The sequence below is a fragment of the Pseudopodoces humilis genome, chromosome 8 (genome assembly GCF_049639895.1).
Source record: "Pseudopodoces humilis isolate 2021_Gansu_Grassland_sample_001 chromosome 8, ASM4963989v1, whole genome shotgun sequence".
Taxonomy (NCBI): Eukaryota; Metazoa; Chordata; class Aves; order Passeriformes; family Paridae; genus Pseudopodoces; species Pseudopodoces humilis.
The window spans coordinates 12289668-12299772 of record NC_142207.1 but is presented as its reverse complement, the minus strand read 5'-3'; positions in this window follow the sequence as shown (position 1 = coordinate 12299772).

Below are 10105 nucleotides of genomic sequence, written 5' to 3'. Positions count from 1 at the left end.
GCTAGTAAAGACTACTTTATTACATATTTCATTTTTAAGTCATACAGAAATATAACATTCTAGCTATTAAACATAGCTCCCTAAGACAACTGTATCCATGCAGTCCTTCTGACTGTTTCTCTGTCTGCCTGTGGTAATCTAAATTTCTTGTCCATATAAACAAATTAGGCAGACAAATGGAGGTTTCCAAGAGAAGTTTCTATAAGCTCAGTGAAGAAATCTATGGCTAGATAGAAGATAATAATATTAAAGCCTCTTCTGAGGGAAAATTGAAGGCCATCCCTCTGCTTGCTGATGGCTGACTGCCAGCTAGCCCTGTGTGCCTTCAGATCAGCCAAATCCCATAATGCCTTTTGATATGGCAAGAGGCAAATACATGATGGAGGGCAAGGAGGCAGCAGGGAAGTTGGCTTAGAAGCTGTATCATGGAGTGAAAGACATGAACAAATGGGAAAAGGGAGAGAAAAACATGGGAAAATATCAGAGGAGAGGTGTGAGGAGCAGGGTGTTTTTTTTGGGATGTTCCAGGGAGCAGCAACAAAGAGATGGACTATTGCAGGGGGACAGTACAGGGACATGGACCACGAAACTCCCAGTGGGTTTGCTTCTTGTGGAAGACTTATTTCAGTGGTGGTGGACCTCTGTTTCCATTGCCTCATTAGCCTCTACCTGGGCTCAAAGCCCAAAAGCAAGCAATGTGCCAGCTGCTTTTAGGCAAACTGTTTCTGAAACCCTGTCTGTGGCTCCTGGAAGGAATTCCTGTGTGCTACCAGTTCCTTTCAGACTCCTCTCCCCTGCTGTGGGCACCTGCTTGACATCAGAAAGAGGTTGTGAAAATGATGGTAGGGGTTTTTTTCATTCAGAAGATTTATAATATATTTGTCACCTTTTCATTATGCCTTATCTCACTTCAGTGTTGCTGTAGTGTCCATAGCTTGCCCCTTTGTCCAAGTCGGCTGAAAGCTATTAGAATTGTCAAGCAATTCAGAACCAATTACTGTTACACACAAAGCTGCTTTCCCACTGCTGTCTTCATCAGTTTTGCTGACATTGGCAACTAAAAGGGACAGAACAACAGAGGTTCTAAATCAGTTGTTTTCCATATTTCCAGAGTTTAAAATAGAGGAGGGCTATTGAGTGCCCCTTTGTGCCACTTTAATGATTATTTTATTTTATTTCACTTTATTTCATTCTATTTCATTTCATTTTATTAGCAAATGGCACTTCAAATGGCTTGCTCTAGGCCAACACTTGTAAGCTTGCCTTACTGCCTGAGCTCTTGCCAGTTGGTCCCCTGCAAAGCCAACATTTGCCCTCAGCTTGCTTGCTGCGGTGTCCCTGAAAAATCATAATCTTGGGAATAAACTTAATTCTTTCAAGACAGTATTTGATAGACTACTTTTGCCCATGGTTCCTCAGCTGGAATACAGGAGCAGCAGGGCTGGTACACATGCTGTGGTGAATGCTTGTCGTGCAGCAAGTGCAGTGGGGTGGCTCCGACAAGTCTCACTGATATTTCTGGTAGATGTTTGTCGTGGTTCCTAGGGGGTAAAGGAGGCAGGAGAGGTGCCCTGTGTTTTAGAGAACATGAGGAGCAAGAAGGGGGACTCCACAACTAGCTGAACTGGCAGCTGGCAAGGCACAGGGCAGGTCCTGGTTGCATGCCCAGGAGTGGAGCTGCTCCGAGTCACTGCCAGGGACTGTTTGTGTGAGCTGCAGCTTGAAGCTGGCTGGGGGAAGCTGTAGGCAAAGCTCTTTTGTTTAGATCCTGGCTCAAGGTCTGCTTGGACCAGAGCTGAGGAAAAAGCTTTAACCCCTCCAGCAGGCCATCACCTACAGCCAAGAGCAATCACCACTGCTCTTCTGGGCTTTAAAGCAGGGGGAAGGTGGGCTCTGTGTCCTGAAGGGAGCTTAATTCCCATGGCTGCTCATCTGAACTGCTCTTGCTAGAAATCCAGAGGACAGGATGCGTTGTGCTTTAAGGGCTTCTTATTACTGAAACTTGAAGAGTAGTGCTTCTTGTTTGTCAGTGCAGCAGGGATAACTCAGCTTGGCACCTCTTGGGACTTTTTCACATGAACATTAAGCACATGAGTTAGGACTTCCTCACCTCCCAACCTCTCCTTCCAGCCACGCACAGTTTACTGAGGGAGCAGCTGCTCATGTCCCCCAGCCAGCAAAGGACAGTTGGAGGTAAATTCTGTTACAGTTTCAGATTATAACTGATCTTTAAAGTGCACATATAATGCTGCTAACTTCAAAGACAAGCAGTACCTTCCAACCATCCTCCTCCATAACATCTGACAGTTTTCCTGCACTGTTATTTCCCCTAAAATTTGTTCCACAGCCTTATAGATGTGCTGAGCATCTTAACCCTTCTGGATTTTCAGGGTCTCCCATCTCAAGAAATCAGCTGCCTGATTTCAACAGCCTGACCTAAGAGTTGGCTTCTCTGCGTACTCTGCTTTGATGGATCTGCTGAGCTTGTCCATGAAGGCTTGGATACAGTGGTTCTTCCTAATATTAGGAGCTGGCCAGTGTGGGAGCACTGGACCTGACAGCTGTGGGCACTGTGGCCATGAACAAAGGCTTTTCTGTTTTGGGGGCTGCCAGGCGGTCAGTCTGCAGGCAGGAAAAGGATCACTTGCTGTTCCCTTCCTCTCCTGTTCTTAAATGAGTACAATACTCCATTTAAATGTGCAAAACTTACCTTCCCCCACTATAACTGAGCATCTGGGAACTTAAAACGGACTCCACTAGTAAACAAAAAGAAGCGGCTTGATTAGTTTTATAGCAGTAAAAGTGGGTGTCCTGGTTTAGGGCAGTGGGTTAATCACTAAAACTGCTTCTTCTGCTGCCATGGTTCAGATAAATGGGTTTAGCACAGCAAGCAGCCAAGGGCACACATTAGTGGCTCCTTCTGCAGCAGAGGAGGAGAGTGCTCAGCTGATCAGCCCTCCGAGGCACCAGCCTGCTGCCTGTGAAGATGGTGGCAGACTTCCTGCTGACTTCAGTGGAGCTGAGATTGTGCTGCAAATAAGTATATCTGCTTCCAAAGGGTACAAGAAACAGATCAAACATGAGTGAGCTTTTCTTGAATCTAGTATGAACTTTTTCCTCTATTTCCTCCATGGATTTCCAAAGCATTAAAGTTTCATTAAAAAGAAAATGATTTAAAAATTGCATTTACCTAGAGCTTCTGACCATATGCAGCCATATTGCCACATAAAATGCATGTGTATGCTCAGCTCCTATTGGAAAAAAAACTATCTGGGCTTGAGTTGAGGCATCTATAGCAGCTGGGCACAGCAATATCCGCTCTGACTCTACCTGTGCAGCCCTAGATCAAAAGCACCAGCAACTGGTAGCCAGCACCAGCTGACTGTTTGCAGCCTAGAGACAAAGATAATTCAGGATATTTTTTTAGTCTGCATGCAGGACTTGGAATATATTAAATAAGTGGCTGTAGCCTGCATTTGTTCACACAGTAGTTGGAGCAGGGAATGTGAAGCCAAGGAGGGAAATTGGTATCACCTCCTAGGCAGGAGGGAAAATGCATAAAGGCTTAGTGTTGGAGTTGATTGGAGTCTAGAGTTTAGGGGGAAACTTTGAAATATAAAACATGAGCTTTTTTATGTCTAACCTGTTGTTGGCATTAGTTAAAGCTGTTGATAAATTACTGGTAACCAAATTTTGGAAGTATTGTATTCAATTAGCATATTGCTACAAACTCTTCAAAAGCAGTTTTATGGGGTAGAAAGAAAAATGCAAGATAGATTTCCATTTCCTGAGTGAATAACTACAACAACTCCTCCAGAACAAATACTTGCATAGATGAAGGACTTGATTTCTGACATTTCGTGTGCAGCAGTAGCATTAACTCCTGCACAGCACTAACTGTTCATGTGCCTTATAAACACAGCAGAAATTCATCACATTTTGGTGCTTATTGGCTTTGGTACTGGCTTTTTAATGCCACATTATTTATCCATTGTTCTGGCAAATTCTTACCTAAAATCCATTAAGATGCAAGAAATTATTAAGCTGTGATTCTCATCTCTTGTCAGTTCACCACTGAGACAGCCACCACCAGCCCCTTTTCTACAGCATGCTGCTCACTTGGGAGGCTTTCCAACTAACCCTGGGGATAACACCAAATCTGCACAAGGTAGCTGTCAGACAGCCATACACCCTCCCCTTCTTCACAGAAAGCAGCAAATGAAACCTCTACTTATTGTCTGTAGCAGACAAGCCATTTCAGGTGCATGTGGAAGAGAAAAGCCCTTTGGGGGGTTTTCACTTCAGCAAAAAGCTCTTACAGCAGCTGCAACCCTCAGCTCTGCTCCCAAGCCCTGCACAACTCTTCCCTCATCTGTATCTCCCACAGTGCCAGTGCTGATCAGGGAGGTGCTGTGTATATCTGCTGTCAGAGCAGCTCTCCAGGCTGGTGGGAACTGACAGATGGTTGCTCTGAGATATTTCCAAAAGAGGGAATAAACAGGAGCCTCTCAACCCACTGCAAGTCCCTTGTTCTGGCTGCATTGGTAAGGCAACATGCTTAAACAAACCAGGGAAAGCAAATGAAGTAGAAGGGTTAGGTTAAGTAGATCTCAAATCAGAGTTCTCAAGGCAAATTTGTGTGTAAACTAAGTTACAGTTCTCTTCCCCAATTGCTCAGCTGTTGCCCAGTTTATGAGGGGAGCAGACCCAAGCAAATGAGAATCGGAAAAGTGTTGGGAATTTTTCTAGGAATCAGTGTTTCTCTTTCAGCCATGGCATTCAGATTTCTTATTTCTTCATTTGCCATTTGGTTGAAAGGAGTAAGCACATCTCAGCAACTGGCACTGAAATGGGAAGGCCTGGTGTCTGTGCTTGAATTTCGCACTGTTTGTTGCAGGAACACTGGTAATACTGTTACATCCCCAGGGGTCTGTCAGAGCTGCTCTCACTTAGGCTGGGTATTGCTGCTTCGTGGTGAGGCACCTTTACCCTGCCCACACTGCTGCTGCTTTCCTCTTCTCTGTGCTGTGGCTTTTCCATGTATTCAAGTCTCTCCCAGTTTCTCTTCGCAGCACTGTGCCTAGCCTCAGGTTAACCCCCGCAGTGCCAGGATCCCTAGATTGCTGATGAAGGAGGAGCTTTAAAGACTCCATGTCCCTACTGAGTGCTTTGCCTTCCAGTAGGTCTCAACTAATTTGAAGTGGATATGGAGCTATTATATCCCAGAAAAAAGGTTGTTAGCAGGAAAGGGGAGTTGAAGGACAAAATATCAAAACACTGTGCCTTTCTAGCCCTGGGAAATACAGAGATGTCACAACTCTTTGGGAACAGTATTATGCCACTGACAAAAGCTATTTGAGCTTCTCTTTCTCATTTTTTAATGACATTAAATAGCATTCACTCTGTCTCCTCGGGGTACATTCTGGATAATTCGTATCTCACTATAAACCAAAAGCATTTCCACTAATCTCAGCAAAGACTGACTCACTGGAAAGTAGGATTTTTTACCAGATAATTAGGGCATGAAAAATAGGGTGGTCGTCAGGCTTCAAAATTTTTCTCCAATATTTTTGCAATAATCTCTCTGCAGAGGTGAACATGCAGCAAGGGAACCTGCTTTAGTAATTAACTCAACCCTGCCCTATGTGAAAATTATGGTGATAACTAAATTCAACAACCAAAAGTCACACTTAGAGTGGCTACTTTGTTACACTGATATTTGTGATGATAAAATCTCTGTCAATTTAAACATCTTGTCCTGCTCCTCATTGGCAGAGATTTGACAGTGCCTTTTTATAACTGACGATACAAAACACCAGACTGCTCAGTTTTTAGCCATGTTACCATTTGAAAAGTCTTGTGCAACAATACTGTCACCCACATCCTTCTTCTCCCAGTCCCATCACCATCAGGTGTATCACCCCAATTTAAACCAGCTGACAGGGGAGGAAAATAGAATCTGAAATGTATCGAGTGCCCACAAATGTAATTAAGTTAGGGGAGAAGACAAATTGTATCAAGGACCTCCACTTGCTGCATAGGGTGAAGGGAAGGCTGGGATGGAGACGACCCTTTCTAGATCTAGGAGGGTGCATGCTGCAACTCTGCCTGTACATGAATCTACAGGAACAACATGTCTGTGGTTTCATCACTCAGACTTTGATGTCTCTGTGCATGGCTTTCTTCCCATCCCATTTAACATTTTAGTTGAGAAGGCATCCTCCTAATATGGGCTATAATCTGTATTATTTCCACAGATCACTGATGGGACCATGAATGAGTGTGTTCATCTGGGTTTCTGTTCCTCTACTTTCCTCCCCTGTCAGCAGTAACAACTCTTTCCTCCTTTTCCTACCCCACAGAAGCATAAACACTGTGAATATTGTGAGCAACCCTCATTTACCACCATTCACTCCAATTCCAAATGTATTTCTATGTTTGCAACAGAAATACTCCAAATTGCAGGTCCCTCCCACAAGATAAAGTATCTGAAAAAGCATGTGCATCCTTGCACAGACCATGTTGTCCAAGCAGGTACAAAACTTAGATTCAACTAGTCTTGCCAAGCAAGTAAGAGTTCCTCTTACACTACACTAGAAAATATTAATGCACACACAGTGAAGCCTGGACTTTAAAAATAATTACCACCATTGCTATCACCAAAAAAAAAAAAAAAATATAATTTGATGTCATTTTGTATGTTTTGGATGGAAGAGAGGCTGATCCAACTTCTATTAAATTAGTGTTTACCTCTATGTTGCTACTAAATTAGAATTTATTCCTATGCTTCCTACTCTATAATAAAGTATATTTATTTCCAGACCAGAATGTGCCCATAGGAACTTACTCTGCCAAGCACACAATGAATGAGAGGGATATGAGAGGATCTAAGAAAGACTCAGCTCAACTTTTTCCACTGTGCCTGTTCATAGCTGCATTCAGTGGCACTAAGTCACAAGACACAGTCGTCCATCAGCACTTCCACAGCTGACCCTGCCCCAGGAGCTCTGTGGTCAATGCCCCCAAACAAGACAAATCCTTCACAGAAGTACAAGGAAGTTGGTGGGGGAATGAGGGCACATGTAAAGCAGTTCTGTATCTGAAATGTGATTGTTGAGACCTGTCATCTCTTTTGTTGGAAATGAAATAATTATTTCAGCAATAACTACTCTATCATACTGTATGAAAAAAAAAAAAACCTAACAAAAAACAAAACCTTGAAATTATATCAGAAAAACAAAGCTAGAAAAAATTTAAATTTCCACCACTACCAGTCTCTCTTGGGATCTTGCTGATTTTATTTCCTTCATCTCCCCCAACCATGCTATGCATTATTTCAGTCAATTTGATGTTGAGCAGTGTGGTATTCCCACTACAGGGTAGGAACAGGCTCTTATATTTGCTTTATAATTGTCAGTTGCCGCTCTGTGTTTTTGCTGCTTTTCATATTATCTGCTGCTCATGCTTTGGGTTTCTTTCCCTCTCTTTGTTCCCAAATGCTTCAAGTACAAACCAGGTATCTGTAAACTTACAGCCATTCCTTCATTTACAGAGCAGACACCAACATATCTCGGAGATCTGTCTGCAAGCATCCAAGGAAAAATCAGTTCCAGACATACTGTATCAATTTCAGCACTATGTAGGAACTGGCAGAGTTTAAATCTCTTAGCTTTGTATGCCTTGAATCAACTCTGCCTTTCTCTTGCACAGATACAAAGGCAGAATAATCTTCCTAACTCTGAGGGAGTTTAATTTAAGGGTGCATCTGTCTAAAGAAATTAAATAAATGTGTTTCTCCCAATTCATACATTTTCTGAGGAAGGGAGAAGATGCAATCACTTGATTTTGATACTTCTAGTGACCATCAGCTAATTTTACCTTAGTCCCACATTCTCTGAAGGAATCACAATGGAGTAAAGGCTGAATCTTGTTCTCATTCAAGTCAATAAAAAAATTCCCATTGGTTTAAATTAGAGCATGAGTGATCCTAAAATATGAGTCAGAATTGCACAACCCAGTTTTCATTGGGCTAAGCTTAAAGAATCTCTCTTAAACCACATACTCAAGTTCCTCGTGTGCAAAAATACTGGTTTACCAAATGAGGCCCCAAACCCTGACTCACATGTTCCTTAACTGAACTCCCACTGCAGTACTGTAAATATTACCTAGGGAGTTAGAGATTTGTTCTTTCACCCCTATAGCACCATGACTTTCCTTCCCTACAAGCTCCTACACTTTGCCCTGTGCCTTTATAGAAATAGCAAAAGCAATAAACTTTTGTTTCCCTCTACAAACATTATGAAACTGCTTAATTATTAAAATGTCTGTGTTGTTTCACTGGAGGGAAAAAGTCAAGCTCTGCATGTTCTAATTGTTTGTTTTCTTCTCAGTTTCCTTGGCATAGGTTTCTTTTTTTTTTTTTTTAATAAAAGCTTAAGCAAACATTTCTTCAGACTCAGCATTCAAAAAGTTCCTGGTGAAAACCAGTTGAGACTCACCAATCTGAATCTTTCAATGCAGACATGATGAGAGGAGGTGCTTTCACTTTATGGTAAGATATCTGCAGGACATCTGTGAATCTCTGAAAGTGGAAGAATACAGTTGGCCTTTTAAACCCCAAGAGCTACAGTCAAAAACCTTCTTGAATCTGTAGCTGAGCTACAGGCAGTGTGTTGCAGAAGGCGTTTTCTAGTCAAGACATAGCTGATGTAATAAACTGTGGTTCGTGAGATCTTTGAGGCTGCCATGCCCTCACATGGGGCACTCAGCACAGCAGCAGATGTGCAGAGAGGCTGTACAGGCAGGGCTGCCTCCCCTGCCTTGCCACAAGCACTCCTCACAGCATTGATGCAGGACATTGCTCCTGTCTGGGGCAGCAGCCTTCTGTCAAAGAGATCAGGCTCTACCTCTTGCCCCAAATCACTCCTGCCCATTCTAGGAGCTGTCTGCAGGAGCTACAGGCAGGAGAAAGCTCTTACTTCCCTCTCTTCATCAAAATTGTCATCACTAAGGTTTAAGCTCCCTTTCTCTTTGACTTTTCAAGGCCCCTCAGGCTCTGCTCCGGCAGATGGGCAGCACAAACATGGTGATTCCAGCATATCTGAAGCCAGCATAATGCAGGGGATTTGAGAGTGTGCTTCATGGCTCCATTCCAAGTGTCAGCCAGCCTGGGACCATTTCCAGCCACAGATGAGTTCAGGACAAATGGCCAAAGTCTTTTTTCAGCCTGAGAAAGTTGGCTTTGTGAAACATGCCCAGTGAAACCTGGACATATGGTAGCTTTAGCTGCAGAGGACTTCATGTGCATAATCCGCCTTCCAGCACTTCTGTCGGTGACAGCTGGGAGGTCACTATAATTATTCTGAATTTGGATGCTGAGAGGCACTGAGCACTTGTCTGTTTAGGGGAAGAGAGAAAATCTGTTTGCAAACGGCTTGTAGCTTAATGTCTTCAAAGTGTGTCTGCCCCTTCCCGCTTATAAGGACTGTACACGAGGAGATCAGGCAGAGGATTAATGAAGTGGATACTCATCCACTCAAGGTTTTGTTAAAGCTGAGTCAGTAAACCCGATTAGTCATTGGTATATCCAGGCAGGATTAATTTGGGATTGGAAATAGGCTGGTAAAGAAATGCTGGGTGTGTCTATTCTCCTCCTCCTCTGTCAGTGCTGTGAGAAGGTTTCATGCATGTGGGATGTGGTGTGATCAAGTGGCTAGTCCATGAGGGAGGATCTCAGCAGCAAGTGGAAGGAGATATGTTACTCTCTATGCTGCAAGGAAAAACAGAGTGAAGACTTCTCACTTTGTTCTCTCTTTGCAATGTTTACTAAATGCTATTTTATCAGAACTGTAGAACCCTTCTCTATTAAAAATTATCTGTACTCTATCTTAGACTCTTGATGAAGCTGGGAAATTTTTAATCAGAGAGTGTTGCACTTAAGGGGTTATAAAGTTTCTCAAATTTTTTCATGAGAGCTAAGTCCAGTTCAGTTATTTCTCAAGTAACACCCAAAAGGTACTAAAAGAAGCCTAGAAGAATCCAAATTTAAGGCCAAGAAGACAGCAGAATTGTCCTGATCTTCCATATTAAAGACAGAACACATCAT